General features: G+C 40.7%; 1 long non-coding RNA gene across 3 annotated transcripts in view; it reads left to right on the top strand.

Moving 5' to 3' along the window:
• LOC128105478 (uncharacterized) overlaps positions 1 to 8828 on the top strand; it is a 39923-nt gene extending 31095 nt beyond the window's left edge. For all 3 annotated transcript variants that reach the window (XR_008216339.1, XR_008216340.1, XR_008216338.1), the window contains exon 3: positions 4156 to 8828. This is a non-coding gene — a long non-coding RNA (uncharacterized LOC128105478). The remainder of the gene's footprint in view (positions 1 to 4155) is intronic.
• The last annotated feature ends 2780 nt before the right edge of the window (positions 8829 to 11608 follow it).

Here is an 11608-nt window from a genome sequence, read left to right as displayed (position 1 = left end):
CTATCGTCTTCCAGTTTCTGCTATTCATGGAGTCGACAGGTAGTGTGATCCTAGTGTCCCCAATGGCTCATGTGAGCTGGTCTCTCAGGGAATGATTTCCCTGGTATTGCCTCAGGCTATGCAGGCTTATCTTAAAAATGCATGGTGGTGCACACCTTTAATCCCAGCACTCAGGGGGCAGAGGCAGGTGGGTCTCTGTGAGTTCAATGCCAGCCTGGTCTACAGAGTTAGATCCAGGACAGGCACCAAAGCTACACAGAGAAACCCAGTCTCAGAAAAAAAAAGAATACATGGGTGGTTATATTTCTCTCCTTCACCCACACTCAAACTGATCCCACCCAACATCCTGTTCCATTGACCACCCTGTCACACCCATTACCCTGAGCCACCCACTACCCTGTCCCACCCACCGCCCTGTCCCACAAGTCAGTGAGGATCATTTTCTGTTTGGTAATGAGTTTTCTCCATTTCACAAAGTTCAGATGCAGACTATTTCTTAATCATCATAGTTTCAGACTGAGCCATTATAAACATACCCAATATACATGCCACATTTTCCCTTTCTCTGTGTTAAAGGTTGGAATTGAGAGCTATTATCATCTATGATGAGCTTGCTTCACTCTCTTCATCCTCACTCTTTAGTTCTTGCCGTGGGCCCCACAGTTTTGAATCTCAAGAAGAGCTCATCGCAGATCTAACTTGTTTATATTCCTTATGTTGACATCCGGTCAGCTGTGAGAAGCGCCAAAGCCCCAACTCATCCTTTCTCTTCTACTTTTCCTGCCAAATCAGGGACAAATGAAGCAGTTAGCAGGGATCCTTGCTCCCACTCTAAGACCTTGATTACTTTGTCAAGTTCATTTTGTGAAAACAGCTAAAGCTTGGTTGCATGTCTTAACAGCTCACAACAGAGATCACACAGATACTACTACCAAAACTTTTTTACAAACCCTTGTCTTGTGTGGTACTCTCAGCAGTTGTAATATATTTAGTCCATCTACTTTCAGGGGTGTTCTACACTTAGGGGATGGACCCAATCCATCAAAGATGCACACCACTCCGCACCACATAGAGGAAGATGGCTGTACTGGTATTTCCCAGTACATCTCTGATTCTCAGGATGACTTATTCAGGTTGCATGTTTCCTCCTCTCATGGAGCATGTGAACACCACTACAGCAGGAGGCACAACATCCATGCTGCATGGATGAAAGGAGCCTTATTGCAGGAAGATAAGGCTCAAACCAGTTGCAAGGGCATGCACATAACCTACTTCCTTATGAGCCAACCTGGGGTGTGCCTGAGGGCCGAGCAACAGGTGCTGTCAGATGTCCTGATCATGCCTAGCCTATGAGAGGAGACCATGCAATATCATCAATGAGAGGTGACCAAACAATGTCACTGGATCAGAATGCAGCCTGAGTGCTGGGAGGAGGGTATATAAGGCTTTCCCAGTTATGGAATAATCGAGTCTGTTGTTTGCCTTTCACCTGACTCCCGGTGTCTGTGTCATTGATGCAGCACTTTCTCACCCCCTCCCTTAAGGGAGCTGTTAGGACCCAGCAACACCTTATAAGGATTGGGCCTGCAAAGTGACATGGATCAGCCTCAGTTGCCTGTCTCAGCACCTATTGCAGGGACCATGTCACCAGTCCTTCCCAACTCGTCTTTGGTTCTTTTGGTATCTGTACAGGTGACAGTTGTGTTCTGTGACTTTTTCTAGGAAGATATGAACAAACATATACTCACCATAAAAAAGTATGTGGTGGTTTGAGAGAAAATGGCCCCCAAAGGGAGTGGCATTATTAGGAGTTGTAACCTTACTGGAGTAGGTGTGGTCTTATCTGAAGAAGTGTGTGTTACTGTGGAGGTGGGCTTTGAGGTCTTACATATGCTCAAGCCACACCCAGTGTCTCAGACCACTTGCTGTTGCCTGCAAGCCAAGATATAGGACACTTCGTTACTTCTCCAGCACCATGTCTGCATGCCACAATGCACCATGATGATAATGGACTAAACCTCTGAAAGTGTAAGACAGCCCCAATTGAATGTTTTCCTTTATAAGAGTTGCTGTGGTCATGGTTTCTCTTCATAGCAATAGAAACCCTAACTAAGACAGAGGGCCCATGACATATTGAAAAATGGTCCCATCCAAGTCCAGGATAGTAAACCCATGAGTGGGTGACTTAAAGGCAGATAGATGCAACACCAAAAAGCCCACCCTGGCATGACTAGGGAGCACAGATTTAGGTTACCCCACATTTCATATTCCAGTGTGGTAACAATTTCATGAAGTTTCTACAGTGACAGAATTAAAGTCATAAATCAAGAAACTTCTCAAATACATTCATTGAAACCTTAGGTGAGAGGTTGCAGTAAGGCAGGGAATCTCTGCTATAGACCTCACAAGAGGACATTCTTAGATTTTGGGTTGGTGGAAGTCAGAGAGTCTGTTCGTATTTCAAAAGAATGTTAGGTCACACATAGAGAGGTACAATAAATGGCTACTTAAAGCTGCCAAGGTCATTTAACTATGCTCTGGCTCTTAATATCCCAACCTGTCTGCAATCACCGAAGTTCAGGTCAGTCACCAGCATTTATAGGAGGGTTCAGCTTGGCTTCTTTTTAGGATCTTCAGTTCACAAATGATACATTCTTTCAGACTTATATATGTCCCTAATTGTATTATGTCCATCATCAGTTTGAGCAAAAATGAGCAAATATACTTAGGTACTTTTCATTCCAGGCATTGTCACTCTGTAATTGAAAGTATTAAATTCTAACTATCAGAGTCTTGATATGTCATTACGTATATGGCACTATATATAATAAAAAAGCTGGCTGTTTAATACATTGCTCAACCTCCTTTGATTTTTCTCTGTAGCATCCCAATAAAGCTTTATAACTGTTTCCCATGGACATTTTGTTACAAAAAGAGGGACCGTACAAAAACTCTAATCCATCACTCCCACCCAAGCAGAAAGCAGGCAGAACTGAGGCCCTGATCAATTCAATAAACGTGGAAGGAGGAAGTGAACCAATGCAAATATTAATCCTGCCTCAGCTTCCCCTTTCTCAGCTGTGATAGGTGATACAACCAGAGGTTGGTTGCCCAGTCTTCCTCCCTCTAGCCTTCTCCTCTCTTTGCCTCTCATTTCTTCACTAACTTTTGCACAGGAGGCAAGAGTTGAAGAATATTTTCAGAGAAGAAAATAGACACTTCCGCCCTGCTCTTGTCAAAGAAAAGATGAGAACAGGCAGGCAGGCAGACAAAAACTCTGCCCAGCAAGAAATGAATGGGGATTATCCACCCATTATTCAGTATAAAACACCTGATACTCAGTATTTTGGACAAGATTTAAGAGTAGACTCCAGCTAAACTCAGCCCACGAGCCCCTTCTAACGCTGTCACTTGCATGCATTTGTCAAAAGGTGTCTCTTTTTGTCATTAACTTTCTGAATCCTTTCAATTCCCTCCAGGTGTGGTATCAGATCACAAAACCACACACAAAACAGGGACCTTCATTCAGGCATTGTGTGTGACAGTTAAAACTAAAGCACAGGAATGCAGATCAACAGAATCTTCAAAATTGCGCTAGGTCCAGGGAGCAGCTGTCAGAACTGAAATGGGTCACAACAGAGATGGTGGCACCAAAAAATAGAGGTATATGAGTTTGCCGCCAACTGGAACAGCTGGACAGAAAGACACAGAGATTATGCAGACATGGAAAGGGAAAGGAGCTCCTCACCCTTGTGTTTCATGTGGCTGAGGTCAAAGCCTGAGTGTATATGACCTGAGGAATTGTTTCCTCACTTCTTTCTTCAGACATAGCTTCAGTTTACAATGAAGATTTCTCACCTTCCTATAGCCTTGTGGGCTGGAGGTTTACTTTCTTGATTGTAATCCTGAGAGGTGTCCTTAGGAATCACCCTTTAAAGGTAGTAACTTGAAAACCCAGCAAAGTCCATATGTGATTATTATCTGTTATATGACAGGTGTACTCCATCTTTATATTTGTTAGTGGGTTGTTCTTCTATATGTGCTATTGTCTGCACTTTGGAGAACAATAAATATAGCTTGGAGGTGTTAGATGTGTTTTTGAAAGATTTATTTTCTTTGCTCATGTGTATGTGTTTGTCTATCTCCTGTGTGCAGGTCCCTGCAGAAGTCAGAAATGGTCGTGGGATCCCTGGAGCTGGAGTTACAAACACTTGTGAGCTGCTCTGCCTGGATGCTGAGATACAAACTCTGGTCTTTTTAAGAGCAGAAAGCCCCACCCTTAGCTGCCAAGCCATTCTTCCAGCCCCTAATGTGTTCTTAATAGTTTATCAGAACATGGTGTCTACACAGCTGCTCCATCTGGGATTTCAGCAAACAGTAAAGTGGCCATTGTTCAGTTGAATTCTGTATAGGTTCAAATTGGATTTCTATATGGCTGTGTTTTACAAACATGATCAGAAACTTTCTTCCCATGTATTCCTGCCCCTTCACCCTCTCTGAATTTGAAGTCTACATAGTCTCCAAACAATGGATAAGGAAAGCCCCAGGCTTCCTCCAATTCTTTTGTAAGGAAAGATTTCCTGCTATATTCAGGCCAAACCGGACTTCTTTTTATTTCCTGCAGAAGTGAAAGCAGACAGACTAGGCTTCTCAGAAACAGCCTGGATGTCAAGAAACCAGGTGCTTTCCTTTTGACTGGGTTGGAATTTGGTTTGTGCAGTTGTTTGTACATAAGGCTGTTGGAAGTTTTTTCAAGTCCCAAGATTATGAATATTGGGTTGGAATGCTTTTATGCTAGCTGCCATTTACAAAACAAACTCTATAGCAAGCTTCACTGCACACAGCAACAGGGATCACATAATTCAAGCAGAACAGAGGCAAGACCTTCAAGTTAGGAAAACAATTGGCACTGTGAATGTAGGTGTTTACTGAGCACAAATACTTTGTATACAAAACTCTTCAAGATGTATAGGAGAGTGTGAAGATTCATTTGACCTAGTCACTGCCCTAAGAGGGTTCACTGCAGTGAGTAAAATGGACTTCTCAGAGAATGGAAGAATGGAGGAAAGCAAGAACCCTAGACATTACATGACTGAGCACCCCAAGATTGCCAACAAGAGCATTAGGAAACTTAACATTGAGGAATTTATTTAAACGGTTTATACGTGAAAAGGACTCAGATTATTAAAGCATGGGCTTGCAGTTTTCTTACTCATAATTGTTTCCTGATACGTTTTCTATTATTTTAATGAACTCTGGTATCAGTTACATACATTTTTAAAAAGATAGAGAGTATCACGATGATTAGCCTCAAACTGATGAGACCTGGGTCACAGCACCTCAAGTATGTGTGCCACCACACAAGCTCCTACACAAGTCTTAGAAATCTCAGGGTGTCTTTTCAGAGCTCTGCTTTGACCCCTGTGACTAAGAATTCTCTGAGTCATGATCAGGATCATTTTGTGAAGTTTCAGAAGAACTGTACTTGTCTTTAACAGAGTGGGCAATTATACATTGATTTATAAATATTATTTTTACCTAATTCCTCTCATTTGTTGTTCCACTCATTTTTAACTCATTTAAAATCTCACATTATTATTTGGTACATTTCTTCATTTCAATTCTAAAAGGTTTCTAAAAAGTTGCCTTTGCTGGGTATTTTTTTTTTTTCAGCAGCAATTAGGGAAGTAACAAATATGGTGAGTTTCAGCGTTGTGTGCTTTCTCTGAAAAGTTAGTTGATTTATCTGAATTGCCAATGTTATTCAAATTGGGTTGTCAGAATTCTTATTTTAAAATGTTCTTTGCTGATCACAAATTGTTTTTATAATTTTCATTACATATATTTATTATACAAATTGTGTCATGATAGGATATGTTCATATAAGCATATCTTGCATGTTTAGCATACTCCCATGCTCCTATCATTCTCAGCATGCCCACCCCCTTCCATTAGTCCTCTTTGTTTCCCTAAACAGTTACATTTTGGCTTTTATGTCATATATACAAATGTAATTTTATATATCTGTATGCAGTCTAGGAGTTCAATATTAAAGAAAGCATACATTTGTTTTTCTGACACTGATTTAACTTGCTTAATGTGATTATCTCTGGTTGCATCCACTTCCAGAAAACAGCATAAATCTGTTGTCAATTCCTCCCCACCTTATTTTTGAGACAGGGTCTCTCAGAAAACCCAGAGCCCATTTGTTGGCTGGACTGGCTGGCTACCAACCTTGGTGCCAGGCTTACAGGTGTGCCCACCATGTCTGGTTTGCTGTGTGGGTGCTGGGATCTGAACTTAGATCTTCATGCCTGCACAGGAAGTACTTTACCCTCCCTGCAAAAATGTTCTCAATCCCTTTAAAAGATGTAAACCGCTTACCCTGCATTTTTTTGGCAGTTGGGATATAGTTTATACATATTTTGTAGTACTAGAAGCTGGTCAATATGTGGAATATCTTTATTATGCTTGGGAAAAATCAACAGGATTTCAAGTACAGCTGCTAATAACAGGAAAGATTAGTGTAAGTTTATGGTTACAGATAAATCATTAAATTACCTTTGATATCTACAGGTTACCCATCATAATTTAATGGCCATCTTTAAAGTTAATGTTCCACATTATGTTTAAGTATCATGTTACTATGTAATCTAGAGTCAACTCTTCATGTTTGGAAATGTCCTGTTATAGTTTCAATCTAAATGAACTGAAACATTTCATTCTTCACCCATGGATTTGTAGATTCATCTCCTTGATTCATCATGCCAATGACTTCTTCCATCTTCAAGGGGATAATATTTACATATATATAAATATATATATATGTGTGTGTGTGTGTGTGTGTGTGTGTGTGTGTGTGTGTGTGTGTGTGTGTGTGTATGAATTCTAGATCTCCAAGCAGGTGTCTTCATTCATAATAAAGTGTGTTGATAGGATTACCTACCACCAATGTCCACAAATCATGCCATTGCTCAAAGTTTGAGCAGTTTTAATATAATGTAGAACTTTATGTTGTCTCCAGCAAGGAGTGAGGATGGCTGTCCCTGTCCTTTAGACCATCACACTCCTTGACAGCTTGGTTCCTAATTATGTGCCACCATTTAAGAATGTGTTCAGTGTCTACTTGTCTCCTGGAGATCATCTGGAAAAAGGACTTTCTTCTAGCAGTGCTGTAGATACCTCTCCTGTGGTAGAGATGTCAATGACATCCTTGGTGCACAATCTTATAGGAAGATAAACATGATTCAAACGATCACACTGAAGTGTATTTTTTTTGTTTGTTTTCTGATGCAGGACCCAATTATTATCAACTGGAGCTACTCTTGTTCCCAATTCTGTAGCCCATTCATCTGTTTTGAGTGGCAGGACAGCAGTATTCTTTAAGCCTTTAGCTTATGACACATATGCGTGAGGCTTCCCTTTCATAGAGAATCTTTATCTCATCTGGAAGTATTTCACGCTCCTGCTGGAATCTCTCATTTAGTTGTAGTATCCATAGTAAATTATTTTTTATTATTTAATTCCTTAAATTCTTCTCCACCCTAAATTTTTATTACACTTCTTTAACTTGTTTTTAGTCATTAGTAAATTTTAATATTCAAATTTTTCCCTTTTGGATTCTTCATATCTACCTCCCCCAAGTTACACTTTTCTTTGGGCAGCTGTGGTCACTTCTCCTGGGGGGTTCCTTTGGCTAAAAACGAGTTCCATTGATAAATCTAAGTTATCAGTATAGGTTTTTTTCTCATTGATTACCTGTGACCCCCATAGGTAATCTTAATCATGTGTTTGACTTTAAATTTTAGCATTATAGACCTTAATACATCCACCTACTCATATCTTATATAACTAGGCACCACAGGAATGAATCCTGAAAATCTGACTAAGGCTCTGAATCTTAGACTAAGACATTTAGTCTAGGGGATGGAGGATGGCTCATCCAGTAACATGTCTGCCGCACAAGCATAGGACCTGAGCTGGACTCCTGGGCACCCAAGTAAAAGTTAGACACAGCACTGCCTTGTAATACCAGGCTGGGGAGGCAGATATAGATAGATCCTTGAAACTCATTCCCTAGTAGGTGACCCTCATCATTGAGTTCAAGGTTCAGTGAAATACCCTGTCTCAAAAAATATAGTGGAGAGTAATGGAGGAAGATTGGAAGTAGATCTCTGGCCTTCACGTCTATGAGCACACATGAAGAAACACTAACATACGCATGCATGTTTACACACACCAAAAAAAGAGCGAGGAGAGTGAGGACAAAAGTGAATGAGAGAGACAGACAGAGACAGAGAGTCAGACAGAAGAAGAAATTTAGTATGAGCTTTCACAACTTGGCAGCAGGGTGCCAGATGATGATTATGAAAATCAGAGTCCCAGACTGAAGATAATGAATTTCTTCATCTAACTCCCTACTGAACTTGGGAGCAGAGTCTAGGAAAGAGGAGGGACAGACAGACTGTCACATAGATAAACTCTTTTAGATATAAACTCATTCCGGGTAAGATGGAAAAAAACTTAATCTGTTGTATATATCTTATAAATAGTGTTTATTTATTTTGAGACAGGGGCTATCACCCTGGTTGGTTTTTAATTCCCTACATAAGTGAGGATGATTTTGACCTTTTGATCTTCCTGTCTTCACTTTGCAAACTTAATCTTATATGAACCTGGATTTTCTTTATTTCCATTTTCCAGAGGGAAATAGTTCATGGTTCATAGAGTCTTAAGAAAGAAATAAAGATAAAACATAAAGAGCATAGCTATCATAATTAAACAGATATTACTAAAGGACTTAGCATGACACCATTACACATTGAAAACTTTTTTTTATTTTACAATTTAATTTAATTTTACATATTAGCCATGGATTCCCCTGTTCTCCCCCCCTCCCGCACTCCCCCCCCCCACCTTTCCCCCAGACCACCCCCCATTCCCATTTTCTCCAAGGCAAAAACTCCCCTGGGGATTCAGCTCAACCTGGTAGATTCAGTCCAGGCAGGTCCAGTCCCCTTCTCCCAGGCTGAGTGAAGTGTCCCTGCATAAGCCCCAGGTTCCAAACAGTCAGCTCATTCACTAAGAACAGGTCCTGGTCCCACTGTCTGGGTGCCTCCCAAACAGTTCAAGCTAATCAACTGTCTCATTTTTCCAGAGGGCCTGATCCAGTTGGGGGCTCCTCAGCTATCTGTTCATAGTTCATGTGTTTCCATTAGTTTGGCTATTTGTCCCTGTGCTTTTTTCAATCTTGGTCTCAACAATTCTCGCTCAAACAATCCCTCCTCTTTCTCGCCAATTGGACTCCTGGAGCTCCACCCGGGGCCTGGCCGTGGATCTCTGCACCCACTTCCCTCAGTCATTGGATGAGGTTTCTAGCATGACAGTTAGGGTGTTTGGCCATCCTATCACCAGAGTAGGTCAGTTCGGGCTTTCTCTCGACCATTGCCAGTAGTCTATTGTGGAGGTATCTTTGTGGATTTCTGTGGACCTCTCTAGCACTTTGCTTCTTCCTATTCTCATGTGGTCTTCATTTATCATGGTCTCCTATTCCTTGTTCTCCCTCTCTGTTCTTGATCCAGCTGGGACCTCCCGCTCCCCCAAGCTCTCTTTCCCTCCAACCTTGCCCTTCATTACCCCCACTCACATCCAGGTTGTTCATGTAGATCTCATCCATTTCTCTGTCATTGGGTGATCCCTGTGTCTTTTTTAGGGTCCTGTTTTCTAGGTAGCCTCCCTGGAGTTGTGAGTACAAGTCTAGTCATCTTTGTTTTACATCTAGTACCCTCCTACGAGTGAGTATATACCATGTTTGTCTTTCTGAGTCTGGGTTACCTCACTCAGGATGATTTTTTCTAGATCGATCTATTAGCCTGCAAACCTCATGATGTCATTGCTTTTCTCTGCTGAGTAGTACTCCATTGTGTATATGTACCACATTTTATTTATCCATTCTTCAGTTGAAGGATATTTAGATTGTTTCTAGGTTCTGGCTATTACAAACAATGCTGATATGAACATAGCTGAGCATGTGTTCTTGTGGTATGATTGAGCATTCCTTGAGTATATGCCCAAGAATGGTATAGCTGGGTCTTGGGGGAGATTGATTCCCAATTTTCTAAGAAAGTGCCATATTGATATCCAGAGTGACTGTACAAGCTTACATTCCCACCAGCAGTGAAGGTGAGTTCCTATTGCTCCACATCCTCTCCAGCATAAGGTGTCTTCAGTGTTTTTGATCTTAGCCATTCTGACAGGTGTAAGGTGGTATCTCAGAGTTGTTTTGATTTGCATTTCCCTGATGATTAGGGACGTTGAGCATTTCCTTAAATGTCTTTCAGCCCTTTGAACTTCCTCTGTTGAGAATTCTCTGTTTAGTTCTATAGCCCATTTTTTAATTGGACTGTTGGGCATTTTAATATCTAATTTCTTGAGTTCTTTATATATTCTGGATATCAGCCCTCTGTCAGATGTGGGGTTGGTGAAGACATTTTCCCATTCTGTAGGCTGTCGCTTTGTCTCGTTGACTGTGTCCTTTGCTCTACAAAAGCTTCTCAGTTTTAAGAGGTCCCATTGATTGATCGTTTCTCTCAGTGTCTGTGCTACTGGTGTTATATTTAGGAAGTGATCTTCTATGCCGATGTGTTCAAGACTACTTCCTACTTTCTTTTCTTTCAGGTTCAGAGTAACTGGATTTATGTTGAGGTCTTTGATCCACTTGGACTTAAGTTTTGTGCACGGTGACAGATATGGATCTATTTGTAGCCTTCTACACGTTGACATCCAGTTATGCCAGCATCATTTGTTGAAGATGCTTTCTTTTTTCCATTGTAAAATTTTGGCTTCTTTGTCAAAAATTATATATTCATAGGTGTGCGGATTAATGTCAGGGTCTTCAATTCGATTCCATTGGTCCACATGTCGGTTTTTATGCCAGTACCAAGCTTTTTTTTTTTTTTTTACTGTAGCTCTATAGTAGAGCTTGAGGTCAGGGATCGTGATGCCTCCAGAGGTTGTTTTGTTGTACAGGATTCTTTTGGCTATCCTGGGTTTTTTGTTTTTCCATATGAAGTTAAGTATTATTCTTTCCAGGTCTGTGAAGAATTGTGTTGGTATTTTGATGGGGATTGCATTGAATCTGTTTAGGCTTAAGAAAAAAATTGATATAGACAGTCATAAAAGTAGTTTAAAAATAATAAAGTCTTTAAAGTGAAAGAAAAGTAATAAAAAACAAGCCACATCAGGATGAAATATATACAGGGGGTCTGGGTCCTATATGGTGTCTTGTTAACTTTAAATTTTTTAAATGCTAATGTACAAGAAAACAATGGCTACTCAGAGACAATGGATTATGGAGACTGCTAAATTAAACCAACCTATATACTTTTAAAATGTCTTAACTTCACAATGGAAGTTAGACAAAGTGTTGTCTTAGAGGAGAGGTTATGCTTTTGTTTCATCAGGAAGGGAAAGGCTGTGTTTTCTTTCCAGGTTAGTAGAGATCAGGTTTGACCAGGGGAGACCTCCTGAGTATCTTGGCCACAGACTGGTGGGAGAAGCCAAGAAAGACCAAAGAACAGGTGACATGTAAGCTGATCCCTTGACATGG

The sequence above is a fragment of the Peromyscus californicus genome, unplaced genomic scaffold, assembly GCF_007827085.1.
Source record: "Peromyscus californicus insignis strain IS unplaced genomic scaffold, ASM782708v3 Scaffold_9__1_contigs__length_137607984, whole genome shotgun sequence".
Classification (NCBI taxonomy): Eukaryota; Metazoa; Chordata; class Mammalia; order Rodentia; family Cricetidae; genus Peromyscus; species Peromyscus californicus.
The sequence above is the reverse complement of the archived record's forward strand: the minus strand, read 5'-3'. Positions and strand labels throughout refer to the sequence as shown.